This window comes from Falco cherrug, chromosome 8 (assembly GCF_023634085.1).
Source record: "Falco cherrug isolate bFalChe1 chromosome 8, bFalChe1.pri, whole genome shotgun sequence".
In the NCBI taxonomy this organism is placed as follows: domain Eukaryota; kingdom Metazoa; phylum Chordata; class Aves; order Falconiformes; family Falconidae; genus Falco; species Falco cherrug.
This window is the reverse complement of record NC_073704.1, coordinates 54,297,329-54,321,676: the sequence shown is the minus strand read 5'-3', so window position 1 is coordinate 54,321,676 and position 24,348 is coordinate 54,297,329. Positions and strand designations below refer to the sequence as shown.

Sequence of the window (24,348 nt, the reverse complement as noted above, 5' to 3'; positions counted from 1 at the left end):
TTGACTGCTTGTGCTCAAGTGCTGCTCTCAAAAATCTCCTTCAGAGGCAACTCCATAAATCTAGTTTCATGCAGAAATTACAGACTATTTGCAAAGTTTGTCCAGGGGATTGGGCCACCAGGCTGTGGAAATCCAGCCTGGAAGCGTCAGTTCAGACCCCGTACAAAAGCAGCCCTTTGCTCCGAGGTCCATGACAAAACAGGGACCCTGTCACCACGCTCCTCCGAGTTACTGCTGTGAACTGGGGCACAGAAATGTGTCACCCGGGTCACTGTCCCCTCTCCACTGTCCCCCTCTCCACCAGACAACCATAGCACAGGCCTGTTCTTGGCAGGAGGTGGCCGGAGGGGCACCCCCCCTGCACCCCCTGCCACAGTCCCAGGTGCGCTTCGCTGACAGTGGACAGAGCTGTAAAAAACACAACTGTGCACCTATTCCAGGCTGGGAAAACATCTTGAGCTGTTGTCTCCCTCCCACCCCATTACTAATCACTGGAAACAGCTGTTCCCTCTTTTTCTTTTTTCTTTGGTTTTTTGGTTGTTGTTGTTACTGTTTAACACCATTCTGAACAACTTGGCCTGGCAAAGACAGAATAGCAGAAAGAACATTCCATATATCACTCCACGCAGCTGAAAAAGGTAAAGGCAGCTAATTGATATGATTCTCCAGCTCCCTGGAAACTGAACTGAAACACCTTAAACTCATATCTGCCGATATTCAGACTGTCCTACATTCAAATTCACACCAGTACCCAAGAAAGGAAAAAACTATTTTTCATTTCCAGTCCTCTGTTCCATCCAGGTCTCATGAACAGCATCTAATGAAGTAATAGGTTCAGATTTTGCCAGTACCTACTAGGGTAGGTCAACCTAGAACAGCTTGAAGCTATTAAAATGGTTCTATATATTTCTGTGAACACATGTATCATAAAGTCAAAATGATGAAGTGCCTGGTACAGATAGATTTTGAAAACAGTCAAGAACTGTTTGTTCCCAGCCCTGGAGGAGTTACGGATCCCCAAGATGGACGATAGCTGCCAAATTAATCTAGAGATGATGAGAGCCTTTAATCTTCATCCCCTTCAAGATTCAGAGAGGGGGATGAAAGTCCATTTTGGTGCAACAGTAAAACCTTCAGAGCTGAAGGTGATGTGACTAGTGTACTGTTTAAAAAAAAAAAAATAACAACACTGATGTCAAAATAAATGCAGGAAAAGCCAGCTGTGAGTTTGCATGTACACAGGCCAGCTCCTCAGCCATTAGGAGCAAGCCCAGTTTATACCAGCTGACAGCCTGACTCCATGACTGGGTTTTTTGTTTCATTGGGGATTTTGGAGTTGTTGGGGGGTGTGGTTTGTTTTTTTTAAAGATGATGATAAAGCTATTCAGAGTTCTGGTGGTTTTGTGGGTTTTTTTCTCTTATACCCATTCTCTTCTTCCCTAGATGCAGCTCCCATAAAGCTGAACAGATCCCCATAACCTCAGTGGGAGTAATAATGGGGCTTTACACCTGATGGTGGCAGCTGAATTCTGTGGTGGGGAGCAGGGTAGGTTGGCAGTACCGTATGTCTGCCCCTCCACAGCCTTCAACAGCCTCATCACCATGGCAATGGAGAAGGAACATCAGTTGGAGGAAAGCCTGGGGCAATAACATAGTGCCGGGATTCAACCTGGGAACGCTGCCTGGTTAGCTCATATCCAACCCAAATCCTCCTTCGCAGGTAATCCTCAAGCCATTGCTAATCAGCCTCCTGTAGCAAATTTCTGGAATGACACAGATGTGCCTCCGCTACTGGCTACCACCAACCCCCAGCACTGTGCGCGTGGGATGACCAGGCAGGCTGCACCACGCAGGGCACTGCACAGATGAGATCCTTCCAACAGTCTGAGGCATCTTCTGGGTTTTTTGAAGCATCTCTCTGTTGCTTTTTTCATTGCTAGGAGGACAGTGAAAGGGCTAATGGTCCCCTAGTAAGTGTTGCCACACCAAAATCAGAGCGAGTTTGACTACATCAATCCATGCGCCTGAGTGGACTCTCAGGTTGGTTTTGTCCCCATCAACACTAGCAGTTCCTGGGAACAGCTCCTGCAGCTGTTCCCATCCCGAGAGCACACTTCAGTCAGCCAACAGGGGCTTAGGGTGACCTGATATAACAACATAACTACAGGGACAAATGGAATGAAGCAAAAATCACATGACAGGACCACAATGCTTTGGTCAGGTCAGTGCATTGGCCCAGAGAAGGAAGAAATCTGTTCAGAGAAGGAACTGTGAGACCTGACGTTCAGCCCCCCTGCATGAATACATCTACCAGCACAGTGGCATTGGTGGCAGCCGTGAAGAAAAACTTAGCAGAAAAAGCCTACTCCAAGCACGTAACAAATATATTTAAGCAACAAATATGGCCCAGTTCATAGTTTTCATTAGGCAGGACTCACGCGATTAGAGGTCAGCGTTAGAACATAAAAATCCTCATGTCACCAAGCCAAACAGGCTTCCAAATATCACTCCTCCCACCACCTTCTGGGTTTTGCAGGAATTGTTTCTTGATGGTCAACCCTCAGTTCCATCTGTTGTATCATGGCAGCCCTTTGCACACAAGAACAGAAGAGTAGCATTTGTTTCTGAGCTGATAAAGGAATATGGCAATTTTCGAGATCATAGAATAAAAAAGAAATCTTAGTTTTAACAGCAGGCCTTGCAGACAGGGGCACTCAGAAATTAAAAAGGGAGCAGAGCTCCTGAGGGTCTTTTGGGTTTTTTGTGTTGTTTTTTTTTTATTATTATTTTGCACTGAGCAAGGAACAGGTGTTCAGCTATTTCATAGCCAGAAGCAGCATTCCAGTCAGAGATGCCTCTCCAGCGTCAAGGGTTTTCCAGGAACACATTTGCACTCATTAGTAGTTATTGCCACAGTGGTACAAGTCAGCACAAGCTTGGGGTGCTGGCACAAATATAAACTTGGTTCCTGTCCAGAAAAGCATATTAAGTTTGTCTGAATGAGGTGAAGGGAGCTATAGTGGAACAAAGCATCTTCTAGGTACCTTTACCTAGGCATAAAAAAAAGTGGAGAAAAAGAGAAACAAAAGTAATTGTGTGTTGACTTGCATGTCTAAATACCGTTGTCAAAAATACTTTGCCAGGCCTAATGCTCACAACACATCAGACTTGCCACTGGGACTATGGGTATATACCAGGTACCACTCAGGAAAATGCACCTAGTTAACCCTTTGCACATATCTCCTCGTTATGTCCTCAGACTTACAGCCTTCTGCTCAAAAATAATCCTCCCAGTTGTGTAGCCCAGGCTATTTCAACATCTGGGCCCATATTTTCCACGGGTTTTCATGTTTATTCAATAACACAGTATCTTGTCCTCAGCCAGCAGTTCACTTTTCACAGCCTTCAGACAGAAATCATTTTCAATGTATATCCAAAAGCATCAGCTTATACCACTCCTCAGACGGCACGCTATTTTAAACTAGGATTTAACTAATTTTATTTAGGCATTAACTCATTACATCAACAAATCTGACCCATGACAGTAATTGCTCTCTAACAGCTACTGTCTGGTCACTCCGAGCTCTGCATCTCCTCAGCAGCAGCAGCATGGGAGAGGCTCTGGTCCTGATGGACATCAGAACCAAACCTTCCTTTCCTGCCAAGAGGCAGCTTTTGTCCACATCTGCCAGTGAGAAGCTAGGCCAGGAGCTACGGAGCAGAGCATAACATTAGAAGCAACCAGACTTCCTGGAACAATTTTCAAAGAAGAGGTTGCAAAGCCTGTGTTTTGAGTAAACAGATAAACAGCTTCTGCACAAGCTGCTGGTCAAGAGCATTAACTCCATGTTACCTGCAGCGAACACTCCCATTTTCCATCTACAACCTGCCTCTGAACTTCACCTCAGTGATGGAAACAGCCACTTCTTCCACCTTCCTCAACCTTTGGGGAGATCACTTGCTTTTCCCATTCCCTCTGAGACCTCAGGAATCCCAAATCCTGACAGCAGGAAACAGGGCAGATTCGTCCCAAAAGCTCATGTCCAAACAAGCACCCGGTTTGCCAGTCTGCTTGCTGTTGCGATGGCACATCTAAAGGTCTTGTACAGCCTCTGTGGGAAGCCAAGCAGGGTGTAGCAAAGCATCCATGCTCTTAATTATGTTTCTGATGACATGGAGGCATGGAGCAGCACTAACTTCAAACAGCACTGAGGATGCTTGGGGGCCATGGAGGTGGGAAGGAAATATCTGGCTCAGGAGCTCAACAGCTTGCTGCAGAGAGCTGTGATGGGGAAAGACGAGCGAGATCTCCATGCCATGGTTTGACAGTACACTGAGTCCAGTTTGTAACCTGAATAAAAATGCTGCAGCCACATGGGGCAAAATGCAGGACAGGTATAAGCTCTGCCGGTTCAAATTTGTTCAAAACATTTCAACATGTCAACTTTGTACCAGCAGGCTTTATGCCAGATCAAATATCACCTGCCGGCACCGCTCTGACTTTATGCTGGATCAAGTATTCTCCATCCTCCTGACACCTGCGTAAAGTTGAAATAAAACAGCAAAGGCGGTATGGATTCTGCATCTTGTGCCCATGGGAAGGCAACCGCATTCCCAGCCGTGACCTACCTCAATTTACTACCTTAGGATGCACAGCTCTGGTACTCTGCAACCACAACCTGAAGATGTAATTACACCAACGCTTTTCCAGGAAAAAATAGAGTTTGAGAAGTTCCCAGTTTCCTGCGTGACCCAGGTCTCCTCTTCCCATCCCTACACCTGGATTTACCTCCTGTTTGCTTGTGCTGATGCAACTGGTTGTAGGACTATGCAGTAAACTGGGTCAGGGAAACTTCTTTTGGATAGCAGTCGGGCTGTTGTTTTTTTAAAAATTTTGGATCATTTCATGTCTCCACAAAGAGCTGCCTCAGCACAACTGAGGGGGCAATGAACTATGTGGTACAGCGCCAAGAACAAGTGGCCAAAGGTGGGGGCAAAACTTCCAGATTGCCTCTGCTGCTGGGGAAAACATTCAGGCAACTGCACCCGGAGTAGGTTAGCTGCCAACCTCCTGAGCAAGCTATCAGCATAGCATTTGTATTTGAATTGAGAGAAAAATCCCCAAGGAGCATGTCTAGGCAGGTGGCTAGTCTGGAGTTGGTCAGAGGTGGGATGGAAGGAGGGCATTCTTCAGGAAAGCTGGGTAAACAGTTCCCCAGGCTGCTGCACACTACAAGGTTTTTAGGTTGTTTCCAAATCTTTTCCCTATCTATCTGTACCTTTGCCTGGTGCTTTAATAAATAAATCTTCCCTTTGCTTTGCGATGAAACCTGTCTAGGGTCACGGGACCAGACTCTGCGCAACGGAAAAGCTCATCTAGCAATTAGCTAGACTGCTCCTGCCCCCCTCAGCACCAGCGAACAAATCCAGGTCCTTGGGCTCCAGCTATGTAAACTAATGGGAAGGCACTTTTAATTACAGCGAGGGACTGCATCCTCCATAGTTTGCAGTCATTGAGCCGGGCCCACAGTGGGGAATTTTCTCTGTTGTAGCTTGTGGAAAATCGATGGGAGCCACAAGCATGGGCCAGGCTGCAGGAATCCTGGACTCCTGAATCAATTCTGAATCTTGCTGAGGGTGGTAAACACACATGGCTGCTGCCAGCCAAGCCTGCCTAACAACGCCTTTGGTGCTGTCTGCTGCTGCGTTTTTATTTGCTTGCCTATTTCAAGGGAAAAAGGGGTGAAAGAGGAAGGGGGAGGTGAGGGTGGTAGCAGGATTACCACATATAGTCATTATAATCATTAATCACAGCACACTAAATGAATCATTAGGCATCACAACAGATCCACACATGCTTTACTTCTTAAAGCTTCTTGACTTGAATCTCTGCTTTCTGTACAAATGCCCAGTGATTGTTTCAAGCAACCAAGCACATTTCCAATGTTACTGCCGCAACTCCTTCCAAAAACATTACTAAACAGATGAAGCTCTGCTGAAGGAACAGATCTGTTTATAGAACATACTTTTCTTTCACTAGACCAAATATATTCAGTCCTCTCAAATAAATATGTACATTAAAAACTTCGTAACTGGCCAAATCAGAAAAAAGAAAGAAATAGCAAATGGGAAATTATGTAACAAAGAGCAACTTCAATAAGAACGTGCATTTTAAAAATACTTTACACATGCTTTTTTGAGGCTAAATCTGAGAGCAATTTTTTAAAAAATTCAAATATCTAAGATTGAATAAACGGTTCTATTAGAGACAGAGAGGAATAAAAATGTGAAGGGATTGTTTACTAAAAAATAAATAAGGCTTCAACCTATAGTATTACAACCTAAATGTTGTTTTAGCCTGGTATGTAAGCATCTGAAAGTGAATCTAACTAGGCAAATAATGCAATACTGACTTGTTCAGTTTTATTAGCCAAGCTAAAACAAAAAGAAAAACCAAGAAAAATAATGCAAATCATATTTTTTTCAAATTCTGTTGTTCTTATTACTCAAGGAGCTATTTCCACAGTCATATGCTCGCAACAGTACCTGGCAGTAGTTTCAATCAGTTATCCGAGTATTACAAAATGGCTTTAAAACAGCAGACAAAACCACTCCATTCAACCCTCCTAAACTGATCCCCTTCTGGCTTCCATTCCGAACTAACCCCTCTGGAACAGCCCTCCCCGTATCACAAGGCTGCTGGGATCATGCCAACTGAATCAAAACCCCAGGAAATCACAACAGGATTAAAAAAATCCTGAGGACAGAAGCCAACCAGCAGTTTTTGCATGGACATTAATGAAAGCAGGATTGGGCCATAAATGCAACACTATAATCTCCCAACCTTTACTCAGGTGTAGAGGTCTGGACTGTGGCTTCATGTGTGTTTGCACAGCACTTAGCAGGCTGAAAGAAGTAAGTAATGATAATTATGCAAGTTAACAGTTGGCTTCATTGATTCAGCTCCATAAAAGTTGCAGGAGCAGACTCAAGATCATGTATCATATTTTTTCTAATCCTTCAATTTATTCTGATTGAATAGAGAGGACGTGTGCAACATTCATCAGCGGAGCCCTGAGCGCACAGGTAAGCCAGCAATAATCACCACAGGTCCAGATAATACCGTCTTATCTATCAGCTGTCGCCACAGTTTATATGAGCCGCTTATCTCAAAGAGCTATTAGCGCTGAACTTTAGTTCAGCCTTTTGTTTGATCTTGTTTTCTTCTGCATTCATTTGAAGCTCCCCATATCATGCTTTTAATTTTGCATCAAAATGCACCAGGGCCTTTAATTTTATCCCTGCTACTGATGCAATATGGTCTTAGCAACAATGAGAACAGTGAGCAAGTCATGAAAATAATAAACCATGCTAGGTCTGGAGGCTATGAAATCAGTTCAAACATACTGCAGGGAGCTGTACTGCCTGCACTGAGACACATGGCTTTCCATGGGCACCAGCCCATTTATGAGTCATGAAACATAATGGAGTATTGTTGAAAGCTTTGGGACCATGAGAAATTATCTACTGCCCGGCATGGGGAATGGTATAAACTGGCAAGGAACTGGAGTTACATTCTTTTACAGAAATGAAATCAGACAGCCTTGGCCTGCTTTCCAGTATACAAAACCACAAATCATGAAGACAACTCCTTAATTAGGACTAATTTTAAAAAAAAAAAAAATAAAATAAAAAAAAAAAAAGAGTTGCCACTGCACTAACCAGCCAGGGAAGCCAATATTTTCTCTGTCCCTAGCAGAGTTATAATAAGGCAAAGACCACGAGGAAGATGGAAAGGAGGAGGGGTAAATGACACTAGTGTCTCAGCATGAGCTATGAAAGCAAATACACCTTTCTCTCTCCTGCACCAGCTAACATTCCCTCACATGGGCAAGCAGAACAAAAGCTATTTGCCTAATATTATGGAGTGATAGCGACACGATGCCATAGGTGTGCACATCGCTACGGAGAGGAGAGCTGCCGGTGTGGGAGGCAGCACGTTCTGCAGGAGAGAGTACAGGGCTGGATGTCATTTCTAAGCCAAACTCCACCCTCCTCCTAGTCCCTGTGCCTTCAGAGTAAAAATGTTAAATGGCCCTCTGACTGAGAAAGTAAAAATCCTATTTTTAAATAAATGGTGAAGTTCTTAGGAAATTGCCTGACTGCAGGAATACAGAGCTTAGTGGATAAATACCTGATGGGTAGAGAAAAGAAGACAAAGTCAGAATCTTCCCAGTGGTATTCAGTGAAAGCACAAGGGGCGATGGGCACACTGGAATAGAGAAATCTCCATTTAAACACAAGAAAATGTTGCTTTACTGTGAGAGTGGTTTGAACAATGGAACAGGTTGCCCTGAGAGGCTGTGGAGTCTCCATCCTTGGAGACATTCAGCATGGCCCTGAGGAGCCTGCTTTAGCCATCCTTGCCTGCAGGCACAGAACTGGACTCGGTGGACCGGACTTCAGAGGTCCCAGCCAACCTCAACAACATCGAGATACTCCTTCCATTCAGTGTCCCCAGGAAAGCAGGCTAGAATGGAAATGCAGCACTAAGTGGGGTGGCCCACTGCATCAGTACAACTTGCTCAAGTCAGCTGTCTCCATGAAAACATGTAGGGATAAAGCCAGACTATAACAGCCATCTAAACCAGAGGTTCTGCACAGACTAAATGCCTTCCCAACCAAAAGAAATGCAGAAATCCAGGGCAGCTTAAGAGTTAACAGTGTGAATGTTCACTCGAATATTTATATAGATTTGCTCTTTGCATGCTCACACATCTTTTGTGTTAGCTTGCCACAAGCTTTGGAAAAATCAGATTTTACTGGCAGAAGTGCTCATGGAAAGCACATTTGCTTTTGCTTTGGAAATGCTTACAAACTCATCCAGTCAAGGAGACAATGACAATATTATGTGTATTCTCCAACAAATTTCAGTTATATGATATAATCTGGATATTGCATTTTTATTATGTATTCAGCGAGCTCAAAGGTGGGTAAAATCCCAAAGATTAACAACTTTTAACAAATCAGTTGCTAACCTGAAATTAAAATGCTAGAGGAAATATGGTCTGTATACTAGTGACGAATGAGCAGAAAAGGACAAAACTGAATGGATATTCAACTAGGAATCATTCAGTCTACAAATGCAACCTCATTTTCCATTGTGTAGCAGTTGCACCGTGTTACAAACAGCCCATAACAAATCAGGAGCTCACTTCCTTCCCTCTGCCATGGATTACCTGAGGTGGGACCAGGAATGGATGGTCTCTGTTCCCTTCCCCAAGGAAATCTCAAATTGATCAAAGCATAAATGCTGCCTGAAGCATGTGATTACTTTTGACATTGATGACATTTTTCCCCCAGTTCAAGAAGGTATCAGTGACCCTTAGAGACTACAGTTTGGCTCCAGATTTACCAATCCCAATGAGCTCTATAGGCACAGCACATCTACTAGGCTTCAAAAGAGAGTGTGTGGTTTGCAAAGGGAGTGGGTAAGTGCAGCTCTGGAAGCTGAGAACAGACATCATTTCTGGAAGTGGCATGCCTTAATGTGACAAAATATAAGTGGATGCATCTCACTTCTGGCACCCAGGTTTAACAAGTGGGGTTTGAGCTTGTTTCAGCTGAACTACAATTTCAGCAGAATGCTGATCTTCTGGAAGATCATGACATTCTCTACCTTCCTCTAAAAGCGAGAAGGAAACAGCTGCCAGCAGACCACTTCATTGGGATTCAAGAGACATGGACCCAGTTCCTAGCTCAGCCCCCACCTGTCGGTGAGTCCCTGAACGAGTTGTTTCAGCCAGCCTGGGTTTTGGTTCACCCTGTAAAGCAGAGGCTGCAAGCTCTGTGCCGGAAAGTATTGGGACCATATGACTAAAATAGAGAGTAAGGCATTCAGAGGTCATGGTCCCAGGCAAGTGGGCAGGAGGGGAGATATGATCTAGTGCAACACCTGAAAAGAGTCTAAAAAAAGATGGAAAGGAAACCCCTATGAAAGGCTTCAGCTTAAAGCTGAGGCGTTGGCATTTCTTCTGAATCAACAAAAAATACCTCTCTGGGAGGGCACATACAATCTTTAGGGAAGGGACTGCACGTTCTCCATACTTGCCTATTACTTGAAGCAGTATGGCTTCGCTCCTAGCTGTAAAGAACCTCTGAAGATGCATTTCCATTACAATTCAAAGAACTAGCATTGCTCTTTCAGACATCCCCAGGGTGGTGTTATCAATACCTGATCTATTTAGCACAGAAGTACGGTTGGCAGCAGCGGGAGTTTCAGCTCAGGCTCAGTATGCTTACCTGGGACTTTGTGAATATATTTGGCAACCAAGCATCTGCCAGCGCCATTACACCGCTATTGGTACAGCTACACGAGGTGGAGCAATCACACCTTCGGCTGGATGGCAGACATAGGCAGTGACACAGAATAAATGCTGGAGACTCAGCAATCAGGCAACTATGAAAGACAAAAAAGGAGAGTGTGAGTTTGGGGAGGCCTTAGGCAAACTCTTTGGACAGGTTAATGTCTGAGTTTCACTCCAAGAGTGAGCTATCTTTCCTTTTATTGGAAACCATCACTACATAAAATTTTATATTCTCCTCATACACATACCCAATGAGAACTGAGAACTCTTGCACATTACTGTTGTTCCTGGATAACCAAAATGTCACCTTCATACCTACTTGTGGGTTGCAGTTCCACCTCATACTCTCTAAAAGTGCAGCTGGTCCATTAAAATAATTAAAACCCTCAATGTTTGTGACAATCACATCTACCTTAATGTCTTCCAGGTTCTTGGCTGGGATGACGCATCCCAATAACGCAGCAAGAGAAAATGCCGTCTTTCATACAAACTAGACTTTTGTTTTCCACAAAGCTTTTCCAGGTCCTGGACACATGGTCATAGTAAATTCAACCTCTCTGACTTCACCTCTCCGATCCAGCAATAACTGGGAGGCTAGATTGAACCAGAGTTTAAAACCACGTCACCACCAACCATCTTTGGAGAAAGACTGAGAGAAGATCCAGAAAGGATTTGATCTCTAACCTACCAAGTAGGGTTACGGAAATAAAATCTGAAGTCCTAGAACTCTGTGAATTTGAATAAGTGGTGAGCTTTGGCCAAGGAAAGCAACAAAGGTGAAAGCAAGACTTCAAAACAAATATTTTCCTGCATTCCTAAAAGGCCTTTAGTTTAAAAAAAGCGTTTATAATAAAACCTAAAACAAGTTTTTAAAACTTCAGAAGCCAAGGGTACAAACAAGTTCCAAGACAGTCAGAAGAGCTGTATCATTGCAGAAATTGTGGGGAGAGGAAAAGAGAAAAAAAAAAAACCACACAAACACAAAAACACACCACACCACACATTAACTTAATGACATTGGTCAAAAAGTAAAGTATGAAATCAGAATGGGGTTTGTTTGTTTATTTGTTTTTAAAGGGTACACACATTCTAAAGCAGTCTTTGGGGTTTTGAGGGGGGAGAGGTCCTCTCTTTTTAATGTCTGCCTTCTTTTCCTCTAAGTATTTTGTGCCACTGATTATTCTGGAACAAAATCTCACCTCACTGAATTATAGCACTTTTATAAGTTATGCAACATAGGAAGTAATAGCTCAGTAATTGTCAATATTCAGCCCATCATGTGGGAAACGAAAGAAAATTATAAAAGTGAGAGGCAATTTATGAAAAGAATGTCCGTTGCATCAGCCAGTCCATCTGTGAAGTTTTGTTCATTATGTAGATTATACCACTGACATATGGAAGAGACATTTCACTGTTGCAGTCTAGATGAAACAAGTTAGAAGTGTTTTATTTTTCGACTAGAAAATCATATGGAGAGCCTCAAAAGTTTACAGGGACTGCTAATATGTTTTGCTTTTGTCCTTTTGTATACCCTTCTTTCCACCCCCATCAATATGTGGACTAATTAGAGTGATAAAACAGCTCATGTAAGATGTGACTCACTCAGTCCTTAAGAGAACAATACAGTATTACCCTCAGACAGGGAAACAGCCCAGCTCACAACAGGCAATAACTTCAGGCCTGGGGATCATTCCCACGGATTCTTAGATATCGAGCTTAATTGCAAGGTCAGGTGAGGTAAGTCTAATTTTAGACTGATTTCCTACCCACACATCCAGGTCCAAGCCTTTGTACTTGGAAACTGCAAATAAAAATGGTTAGCTTTGTGTTTTGCATTTGCATGTGTGGCATTGGAAAGAAAACAACCCCTGGTGTTTTTGAGAAATTTCTGGCCCTGGGTGCGGCTACCCAGTGCCTTCTGCATGGAATTTGCCCAGAGATACCAACCAGACAAGATGCAACTCATTCAGTTTTTAGACAGGGAACACAAACTCTAAGCACACTGCATATGATTAAGATACAGCAACTTGGCCTTGTTCAAATGAAGATCAAAACAGGCTAACAAGTTAATGAGTGATAAAACCCAACTGCAAACGTTAGCAGCAATACTAATAAGGTCTCGAGTCCGCATAGCCAAGCCATGCCCTCGTCATGTCACGTTAGGATGACTGTTCCAGTGCATTAAGCCATCTCCCACTACAAGACCATGCTGGATCAACCCAGCGCTGAGTCGTGTGATCACTCCCCATGACGGCTGAGGAAGGGAGTGTACAAGTACCTCAGACCTTGACATATTCCTTTTGTGTGCATCCAGCTTCCCACCTTTTGGCTGCCACTCCAGCACTAGTATTGCAGCCCACTCATTTGTATATGATGTACCAAGTGCACCTACTGATTGCTTTTCTTGATGATAAATCCATAAAGTCTCTCCCTGTGTATGATTGCAAAAGAACAGGCATGCAATTATACTGGGGAATAGAAGATGGGGGGGGGGAGTAGTTTACATAAGCTTAATATACTACAAAGCAAATCATGCTAAATTACAGACAGTATTCCAAAGCCTCTCATTCCCTTTGCTATAGCCATCAGATGACAGCTCACTGCCATTCCCCTCCATTCCCATCCCAGCTGTTGAATCACCCACTTGTTGTCCTTATGTTCTGTGACACACAGAGCAGATGCCAATGGCCCCACATCATAAAAGACTTCAACCTATGCAGGGCCTGAGCCTTCCCTGCTCAGCTGTCACAGCCATAGTTTGCTGCGAGACAAGCTATAGATTTCTTTTCAGAAATGCCATATTCTGCCCAGTTTCTGAAAGAGCATTCATCACCCTCTCAGGAAGAGGCAACTGGGTTAAGACAACAAACCCAACTTCTCTGCACATGTGTTTACCTAACTAATGAGAAATGAGGAATGTCTGACTGTATGCAAAGTCAAATTCCTCCAGAGATCAAGTATGCTTAGATCTGGCCATGAGAGTAACTAATAATATGCAAGTGTTATGGAACTATTTACAGGCTTAACCCAACTGCAATGAAGTCAATGGTTTAACTCTCCCTTCCTTCAAAGGGAAAGGGATCTGGGCCCCAGCACATACTTGCAGCACAGCTCCCTGCTAGGCTGGCTCATCTCCCCGTGATGAGTTTAGTAGCTGTAGCCGGTATGGGATAAATCCCCAAATTATACCCACTTCCCGCTACGGCAAATTCTGATGATTCTGCGCATTCCCCCTCTCTAAATGCCTTTATCTGAAATAGAGGTGCTAAATTATATAACGAGATACGCATAGACACTTCAGGATTAACAGAAGAACTGAAAATCGTGAGTCCTTTCTGGGCCAACAAACGGAGGTTCTGTCTATTATTGTTAATTAAGCAGAAGTCACACTGAAGCATCCTGTGAGCTGCTGCTCTCTCTAGACGTTGCTGTAAAGAACAGCGAGCAAGAAATAGCACTGCAGCACTGTCCTCTGAGAAGACGCAATTAAGATGCCTTTGCACCTCTACTGCATGCTTACCAGCCTGAGCTCTTTCTACAGAAGAATGAATTTAATTCGGCAGTCGGAGCGCAGGAATGGCATCCAGAGCTCCTGAGCCTTGCCAGCCATTTGTCCCATTTGTTCCAGCATCCTGCACGAGCCACTTAATCCATTTTTTTTTTTTTTAAGCTGGTTACCTGAAATAGGGCCTGATCCAATCCCCAAAAAGGCAAATGGGAAATTTCCAGTCCACTTCAATGGTACCCATGGGCTCATAGGCCTCTACGACTATATTTAGACACTTAAATATAGAAGTCCGGGCTTCAGAGATTACCGAGTGCCCACAGCTGCCACTGATCTCGGAGAGGGGAAAAGAAGAACAAATCTTTGGCTCAAAAAGCTGCTCAGTGGCAGCCTACTGCAGGCTAGGAAGGTATAGTCAAGGAAAGCATCATTATATTCTGGCTGTGTTACAGATTTCCCCTTACACAGCTGCTATGACCCACATCAGACCCAAGCTAGAGGACTACTTGCACTTCTGCAATGACACGGTACAGCTATTTCTCTGTTCCTTCCCACAGACTCAGGTACTAAAGATTGCAAGTCATTGCAAAAACACTGTTTAAATTCTCCAGTACATGGCCACACTGTCATTGTGAAGGTTTAGAAAACTTCACATGGACAAACCAAGCAAATTCTCAGAGACGTGAAAGAAACCCCCTTCTCCAAAGACGGTCCAGCCCAGTTCTGTCCAGTTAGACCAGTATTCTGCACAATATCCCCGTTTTGACAAAGCTGCACAAATCCATTGAACTGATGATATTCCACAGTAGCCAAAGCACATCCCCAGCACCAGGACCTTAGGTAGGCAGTTCAGGGGGAAAGTGATGGGCACGTGGCTGGAATCATTCCACTGTCAGGACAACCAGCACAGCAGAAGAGAAATAGGCAGAAGCAAGGAAGGAGACAGGGCTCGAACTTGATTGATTTGTCCAATTCTTTAAGGCAGAAATAATGCGACTTTTTTATGACATTGGGAATGTCACTAAATGGTTTAAGTAACAGAAATGTAAGTTACCTTAGCTTCCATATGGGTTGCCTTTGCTTCATTTTGGGAACTTAGCAGAGGTAGAATTCATCCACTGTTTGTGCTTTGGATGGGCCCTAAACATTAAAAAAAAAAAAAAAAAAAAAAAAAATCAGAAAAACCCCTTGCATTGCCTCTTACCTTATTCCTATGAAGTTTTCATTTGGATTCATCAGTCTTCAAGTCCACACTCAGGTTTCTTCCTCATTTCTGAACCTACTCCCCAACTTCAGCAGGAACCCTGAATGTCTGGTAGGCTTCAAGAGCTGCTCGTCAGACAGTTTACCATGGATCTCTCCTTGAATCCTCACGCTTACGTTTTCACTCACACATTTTCAACAGTGGAATTGTAATTATGGCAGGTAAAAATCATCAGTAAGATATGTAACACAGAGCATACAATCCCAAAACTTGACACAGAAGCAGATGCACAAGTAATGCTGGAATAGGTCTACAAATCCAGGTTACAATTTACTCCTGTGTGTAAGCTCCTTTACTTGCACACCTCAAGTGCAGTCAAAAGACACTCCAGCTTCAGACCACTACAAACACCAAGAGAGAGCACGTGTCAGCTGAAATCTATCTCAAATAGGAATAGGCTGCATTTTGCAATTAATACATGAAATACAAATACAGTGTAGTTGTAACAATGATGTCAATTTGTAAAACTATATTTGTCCCGTGTACAGTGCAATTCTATAGACACTTCTGACTATGCATCTAGTTACGTCTCTCTTCAGGAGGACACTGGACACAGAAAATTCTGTTTCCAGCCGTGTAACAACACATTTTACTTCTTCCATTTTAGGGAAAAGGGGAAGATGACGAAAACCTTATTAGAAACAAAATAGTAAACACATTCCTTCCTGAAAGGGAATTTAGGAGTTGATAGACCTGGAAAACTGAAATGTAGGTGCTTTTTCTGAACTGTCTCTTTTCTATCCTGTGTCATTTCCACGGCCATTGCATCCACATCAGCTAAATCACCGCAGTCCCTGGGATACGGCAGGACTTCTGGAGAAAGCTCCAAGGGGCTGAGAAACCCAGAGCAGCCTCTGCCTGTGTCTAATGGAAACTGGCAGAGCATGACAGTAGGTATCTTTGAGCAACCACATTAAAAAGGCAGGAGGCAAACTGCCTCCTGACTGAGTTCACAGCACAGCCAAGCCATCCCATGTTCTGCTAGTAGGGGCAAAGCCTGCAGATCTGCTCCCTGGCTCGAGAGAAAAGGATGCTGCCACAGGGAAGGGAGGGCAGCGAGACAGATCAAACCACGTGCCTATCTGGAACGTGACTGCTGGGTAGTGGTGGATAGACTTCAGCAATTTCACCTTGTCTGATGTAACCCTGCCTCACGGCAGTGATGAAAGGAATGGCCTTGTGATAGGACTGGCTTTGATGGGCAGATTAGATTTCATGCCAACACAGTTCTGCTGGGGCAGGGGAAAAAAAAGTAATCGTGAACGAAATAGTGTTTGATGTTCCCTATTCGCTGTACAACAGCTCCAATTGTCAGATGATCTGTCCTTACCTGGGATGTTAGGCCAAGGTGAGCACCTGATTTTTTTCATTTACAAACAATAACCACTTATCACACATGTCAATATCCTCTAGCTCTTCTTGCGCATTTCTCCTTCCCCCCAAAAGCCAGGCTAGGGAGAGACATACATAAACAAAATTCTGAGAAAAAACCCAAGCAGCTCTCAAGGGCAGAGTGAAAGTCTGGACTTGTAAAAATACTTGGGCAATGGTCCAAGCAAAAGGCCCGATTTTTAGAACAACTAAACAAAGGAGAGCAGGATCTTGTCCCACATCAGTCTTTAGAGGACAGTGAAAATATGCAGAACTGTGGTCCCAAAGCATTCTGCATCAGAGGGTGTGAAAAATGGCCTCCTCCAAGAAACTTGGGAGTGCTGCCCAAGAACGCACTGCCAACTCAAAGGCGATGGAAGGAGAAAGGTAACCCAGATACAAACCAGTGAATGTCAGCTTATTTTTAAACCTGCTCTACAATAACTGAAAGCTGAAATGCACCAAGCAGGAATGGGTGGCGCTGGGGCTTATGTCACTTGGCTGTGATTGCCTCAGTGAGTTGTTTCTTTCCCTCATACAAGCTAGAAGATACTTGCTGAGCAAAAAGTTTGAAATCGAGTCAGCCATAGTCAGTACAACCCACCAAATCCAACCTAAATTCAACCACTTGCTAGTGAAGGGATAAAGGCACATTGTTTCACCACACCAAAACCCCACTGGCCATGACTGACAGGTGTTCTGAACCCGGAGCTACACAGCAGAGAGAAGGATCATACACAGCCAGGTCTGTTAAATTCTCATTTGCTGGTAACCCGTGTGCTCAAAATACTGAGCCATTCACTTCCTTGGGAGTTTATTTTTCCCTTGGGAGAATTGTCTGTTTCTGTGAATCCTATTCATTTTCCATTCAAGTTCCAGATTGTGCAACTTCCCCGATACACCTCCTTTTACAAACTAGAAAGGACCAAAATTACTAGCAAAAGCACAGACATTGGTTTCCTCATCTGCCCTTTGTGATCTCTTCAGTTGTTGCTCTGTTGAGCTCTTATGCTTGATTTAACTGACGCTCTTTCCTAATTGTTTTTATTATTTTATCCAAACCAAGATGGACCTGTAAAACATTCACAGGCAGATGACAGGACCATTAGTGCTGCAGAGCCAGCTGCAGCCAGGCACTAGAGAATACTAGACAATGTCTGAACTGAAACACCACCTTGAGTCTTTCTTCTTCACCTCCCCTCCAATCCCTCTGGCACTACTACTGGGTGTAAAGGTCTCAGGGGCCATTCCAAATGGCACATCAATGCAAAGACTCAGTCTAAAAGAATTTGGTGTTCTTGAAGCATGGGCAATGCTGACCTCTCCTGCATCATGAGCTCTCAGGATCCTGGCCAGTCTCAAAGTTTTTTCCTACCCACCCACCTTCCACATCAGACAGTTTTCTCCACCACAACGAGTATGTAGAGTGAGGCTGTCCCTTGCAGTGGGTCTAACACAAGTTGGAAAAGACCTTGGGTGAGGGTCCTTAGAATGTCCTCTTCCCCTACTCTAGAGCTACATACAGCCTACCAACACATTGCCTTTCCTGGCAAAGCCAGGGCTGGAGGGTCATAAAAGGCACAGAATATCAATTGGGAGTCAAGAACCTCTTCAGGGAAGCGGGTTTTGTGAGCAGAGGGTCTCCAGGAGGCAAGCGGAAAGTTACTGGGAGCCTTTTCTGTCCCAGCATTATGCCACAGTGCAGCACTGCAACGTCCCAAGAAGATTCAGATCTGACTCTGCTCTGGTGCCACTGATGTCAGAACTGGGCTGGCATGTACAAATAAATATGAAGTATTTTGTTGCTATGTCACAACGGCAGCAGCCTTTTCCATATTTATGCCTGCAAAATGTTGCTCCGCAGGATCAGAGAGGACTTCTGTGCAATGCACGTACCAGTGACAAGCCTTCTTTAATTACACTTAGAAATATATTTTTAGGAATAAGACCAAGAAGTCAACGCAGCTTCCTCCGTGTTAAAAAACTAAAATAAAAATGTAAAAATGTCTGATGGGCTGGGAGTGAAGAAAAATGAAAGTGTTGATCAGCTCAACAGCTGCAAAAATGGCTACTGGTACAAATAAAATTTTAAAAAACTTGTTAATATTTTAAAGACTGTGTGGCTGGAAAAAAAAGCAAATTTTTTTGTTACTGTTAGGGATTTACAGCTGCTGGAGGATCAGGTTTCCATAAAAACCTATCTACAGTTTAATGCCACTAAAAGCCTGGAAAATTAACTTCTTACACATTTATAGATACTTACTCACTGGAAACCCAACAAACATATAAAGGAGTTGTGACAGATACGGGGGGGATTTTATTAATTTCAACATCAAGAGGGATGTGAGGCGAGCCGAGGGGAACAACTTGTTTTCTTTTTAAAAACAAAACCACTCTTGTCCTTGACCCCAGGTAGCCTTCTGTTCCTACCACCTACCAACAGAGAAGCACAGGATACAAGATAAAGTGTAGGAGACCCGAGAAACTGGGTTATTGCAGTTGTTTCAGCTCTGACTGCCCTCATAACATCAGCCAGTATGTCAGGGTGCTTAAATATGTCTCCTCATTCTGAATGTCCAACCTAATGGACAAAGCAGGCCTGATTTTCCCAGATGGCCACCTTTCTTTTCCAGCTAAAGCCAAGGGAAGGTGGAGATGCTCTCAAATCTCAGCTCAAGTACTTCAGGTCACGCATATAAGAGGGGAGGTCGACGAAATCAGAGGCCACTTCTGAAAAGGACTGCTGTTTCTCTGCAGGTCCACACAGCAGCATCTAAGATTTCCAGAGCATTTGTTTTTAGACTTCTAAGTCACCTTAAGCAAAGCTAAATGTCAGTTTTAATAGATTACAAAACTTTTCAATTCCAGTGCCAGCAGTCAGAAAAACTGTGAAGCAAAACTGCTATTGCCAGCACAACTCATCCCTCATTTCTTCAGATCACTGCAGCAAAGTTTTAACTTTACTATTAAGTACAGTTTTGGCTGCTCTCTGTAGAAACGATAAACAGCTGGTCCATTTGTCTCAAAGTCAATAATAGTAAAAACAATATCATAAACACAGCCTAGTGATGTTGAACACCCACTTTCTTCACTTTTTAAAGAAATCAGAGAGAATTACTACAGACAAATAACACATTAGCAGTCAAGTGCAGGTTGAGGTATTTGAGAGAGATCTACTACTTTTCCTGGTTGGCATTTTAGTCCAGTCAGAGAATCCAAGCAAAAGAGCCATCAGAAAAATAACACGGTGTGGGGTTTTTTCTGTGCTGTTTCTGCATGATTTATATTGATGATGATCATACTAAAACAAGAAACAAGGCAGATTGACTTTCAGACACCGCAATTGTTGTAGCACTGGCATTTATAAAAATTACTTTTCTTTGCTTTTGAACTGAGCAAATTCACTCTGGGCTCCACATTCCAAAAATGAATGAAAAAAGATGGAAGACTGATGCCAACTTCACATGGATCATTTCCAGCTTCAAGCCTCCATTTAACATTGCTTTGTCTTTGATCCTCACATAAGTTCAAAAGTACATGTTTACATCAAGGTCATTACAGCCGACTCAATAATTCAGCAAGACAAAATGTTTGGAAGAAAATAAGTGGATAAAGTAACTATTGAGGGGTTTGTTATCAGTTTAGGTCATGCCATAAAACAGAAAATGACCTTAAATATTGAAGGAGAAGACATGCATGAGAGAGAATCCATAGGCAGCCAAAAGCGCTGGGATTCTGGGTAACAATTTACAGCAGCAAATACTCTTGAACTGTTCAACTTCTGCATGGTTGCAGAGCAGGAGAGAGTCTAACTGCAGCAGGCAGACTTCAACCCTAGCTAGAACTGGTAAAACCCATGAGGCTGTTTCATCATCCCCTGCTTGATTCATCCCCACCCACCCCAGCCTCCACCATCACCCACCAATCCTTTTCTGTGTGAATTATGGAAAGTTGAAGGGTTGCCTTTTTCCATTCCCCTCACTTGGACTTTGCAGGCTCTCTCACGGGCACACATCTTGCATTTTTGCTTGAACATGAGTTAACAGGTAAAAATGACAACCGTCCTGTAACAGCTGCCTTCCCACAGGGTTATGATGCCCCATGAGCTAGAATAGACACACTTAAGTTGTCCCCCACTCCCAGTGAGGTTTAAGTGACCTGCGCGTGAAGGTGGCATTAAATCTTAACAAGGAACAGTGACTGTTTCTAACTCATATTTGGTAACAGAGCTTCTCAGCATCCCTTGCATAAAAACAACAGGGATAGCAATAGCAAGAGTCATTTAGCGTACATTGTCCTGGAGCAGGGAAACAAGCTAACCCACTCTCTGCATATCCACCGTGGGGCTGCAGGGTGTCGACAGCTTGGTATGCCACAGCCACAGCGTAAGGCTGAGCTCAGACTGCCATAGCTCCATCCTCCCTGCAGCTCAGACACCAAGGTCCTGGCAGGAAGGACCTTAGAGCCATCTTCTCTGCTTGGCATCAGCCACATGGTCTCCAAACAACTGCAAACAGATGTGTGACGGTAGCAGTCCTTTTGCCAGGTAACTTCAAACACAGGAACATCACAAACAGTAACAAAGGTCTGCATTTATCCAGTTTCAAAGTATTTGACAGCTCTGGAGGCTATAGAGTTGTAAAAGTGGTCACATTGTGGGAAACTTGCCCCTGCAGCTATGTGGAGAGAATTACTCTCATTTCAGCAAAATGCAGCGCTGGGCTTGCATCACACTGGCAATCTGTGTGGCGTGACCTGTGTGCACACATATACTTCTCTATCATGGGAAGAATAGAATACAAAACCCTTCTCTGTTTCAATTCTGATCAGATTTCCAAAAGCTGGGGGAAAGGAAAATAGAGCACAGGTTTGAGAGCTGGCAGAACAATTCAGTGATTCATCAGAAATGACACAGGTGCCACAAGAAAGGAATTTTCTCCAGTCGGAATGACTGTTTTGCCAAAAACCCAGCTACATGCTAAAAAAACCCTCTCATCCTAGGTTTAACCCAGGCTTATCAACACACTGTGGTGCAGCCTAACCTTTTCCCCATCTCTCATCCTCCAAGGCATATCCCTTCCACAGTCCCCATCTCTCCGAGGATTTTATCATTTCCCTAAAGCCAGACTTAGACCCATGCTCCGTACCTGAACCCAGTCCCAAATGTCTCAGTACATACAGTACAGCATGATGACTTGGCTTCCACTAATGCTCTGAGCCAAACCTCACTGCCTTGGATAAGATCTTTCCTCCTGCTACAGCCCCTGGACCTCTGGAGATCCACCATGTAGTTGTCACTGAAAATGGCATTTTCATGGTGAAATTACCCTTCCGACTTTGGAGCTTTCTGGAATTGATAAAAAGACTCATTGACTGCATCAAGCTCCTAATGAATTGCTGTTTGTATACCACAATATTTAAATACAACAGATAACCAACAACAACTAAAACCCCTTTATATCAACTCGTGAAAAGCCACAGAGAAAAGTTACGTTACAGCCTAATCCAGCGGGAACATTACCTTAGGTCACACTCACTTCCCATCTCATGTAGAGTCACATTTGGCCACCTGATTTACCATCAGCTCCCCTGTGCTGATACCTATCCATCTGTTTGATGGACAGGCTCCAACAATATAAGCCACCTCCACCTGGTTTTATTAAACCCACTGACCAGCACACTTCATTGGAGAGGAGTTTATCTCCTCAAGTGATTTTGCAGGTCAGACTCCTGGGGTTCACCCTTACCTCTGCATCCACACAAAGGCCAATGCTCTGATGGAGAGCAGCAATTACCAAAGCATATGAGGTGGCAGGAGGCAGAGGAGCAGATTGCAAAGAGTGTGGCCACCCTGGAAGCACCTACAGAAACTCCTGTTAGGTGGAGATTTAAAGTCAGCCAGGTCTTGTGTCATCTTTCATCAGTCTGCTTGGCTTTCCCTCTCTGTCAGTGAATGATGAATATGACCTTCTTTGTTTGAGTTCTTGCGATGAAGCACTGTTTGCATAAGGCTCCTTTTTATTTATTTTTTTCCTGCGGCTTGTTGACTTTTATAAGACATTCATAAATTTGTTCTGAGTGCCAGTGAGATGCTTAATGGTGCTAAAGGGAAGGTATTAAGGATAGTCAACTCATGTTAGAACAAGCTACTTGAAAGCAGCTATAAATATTTGTCTGGATTTCATTTTGCTAACAAACAGCTTTTCTTTTTCTCCCCCCGCCACCCCCTTAAAGAGTTGATTTCATAAACAACAGAAGAATTTTCACATTAATATGAAAGTGCATGTCTGGGTTTGTTTTTTTTAATAGAAACTTTCCTATTGGGGACATTCAAGTCCTTGTATTCTGTCTGCATGAAACCGGCTCCCTTTTCAGGAAAACCTTGGCAGCTTAAGACCTCCAGGGTGAGCTAATGTTCTTTTGCGCTTCCTCAAACTCATCTCTGCTCTTTCATTGCTCTGGCAATGAGTTTAGGCTAGACTTAGGGACTGCAGTGTCCTAGAATGAAGCCAGTAGCTACACATCCCTCTTCATTTTGCTCATAGGCACACTGGAGGTTTTTGGATTCCTTCAGGACTGTAGCCACTGGCCACGTAATTTGGAAACCACCAGCTGGTCCTATTGCTCTAAGGTCACACTGACACAGACAGACGCAGAATATTTTATCTTATTGTCTTTGGTACCAAAGTCCCTCTCATTAGGACCAATGACGGGTAATTGGGAGCAATCACTCATGCGTGGCTACCCTCCAAATCCCCATCAGCCCCAAGGCAGCAGAGACAGCCCTTTGTACAAGAACAGTCCAAAGCTACTTCTTGGAATCAGCAGGCATCAATGATGAGGACTTGTCTCTGCCTCTGGCTTTGGACAGACAGCCCTTTCCTTCCCAGAATAGTCTCCACATGCATGAAAGACCCAAAATTTTGTTGGGATGCAGTGATCTGAGAACTTCCAAATAGCTACTGCTGGGACAGATGAGCAGATAGCTCAGTGCTCAGCCAGCAGGAGAGGAAAGGCTACAAGGGGGCACCCAGAGGAGCTGGGTGGAGGAGAGGAATCCCCCCTCTTAGAACAGGAATTATGAGACCAAAAGGAGTGGGAGAACAGGATTTGGGAGGGTCTATTTGCTTCTTTGTTTTAACTGTGTGGTAAGGATGAGTTGTCAATGCATTTTTTATTTATTTTTGTTTAATTCATTTTCCTGGTGCTTTCACCAACCATAGCTCATTACAGAAGTCCAGAAAGTACCAGAAAGGAAGTCTGGAACACTGTCATCTCAGCCAACTTGCATTAAGACTCTGGGTGAGTTTTATCCCAGGAAGGACAGTCAGCTTTGGTCCAAGCTAGCAAACTGACTAACATTTTCAGCTTAACGTCACTTCTGGTGGTGTTCAAAAAACGTGTAGATGTGGTGTTTAGGGACATGGTTTAGTGGTGGACTTGGCAGTCCTGGGTTAATGGTTGGACTTGACGATCTTAAGGGTCTTTTCCAAATGATTCCACAATTCTATAAATATTCAAAACTAACATCCCATAGAGAACTTCCCCAGACAGTGGGTGCAAAACAAGGGAAAATAAACTTTCTAACACAAATCTCTAAACCATCTCCATTGTTTTTTCTGGATACTTTTGGATTTTCAGGATACGTGCACAGCTACATCCCAGTACTCTCCATTATAACACAACATTATGTCAAACAAACCCCATGCCTCCAGCACAGTAATGGCAAAGACCTGGCAGATGGTCCAGATCAGCAGAGATACAAGTAAACTACCACATAGCTAAGGCACCTGCCCGGGGGAAAAATGCAGTTACCTGCCAACATGCATCTCACTGCTTCT

At 43.7% G+C, this 24,348-nt stretch overlaps 1 long non-coding RNA gene across 4 annotated transcripts in view; it reads right to left on the bottom strand.

Annotated features, from left to right (window-relative positions):
- Positions 1 to 24,348, bottom strand: part of LOC114015894 (uncharacterized) — a 258,485-nt gene that overhangs the window by 166,131 nt on the left and 68,006 nt on the right. For 3 of the 4 annotated variants that reach the window (XR_008733466.1, XR_008733465.1, XR_008733464.1), the window contains exon 2: positions 14,927 to 15,012. This is a non-coding gene — a long non-coding RNA (uncharacterized LOC114015894). Of the gene's footprint in view, positions 1 to 10,083; positions 10,460 to 14,926; positions 15,013 to 24,348 lie in introns of those variants that run through there. The other variant, XR_008733463.1, reaches the window with a different exon arrangement.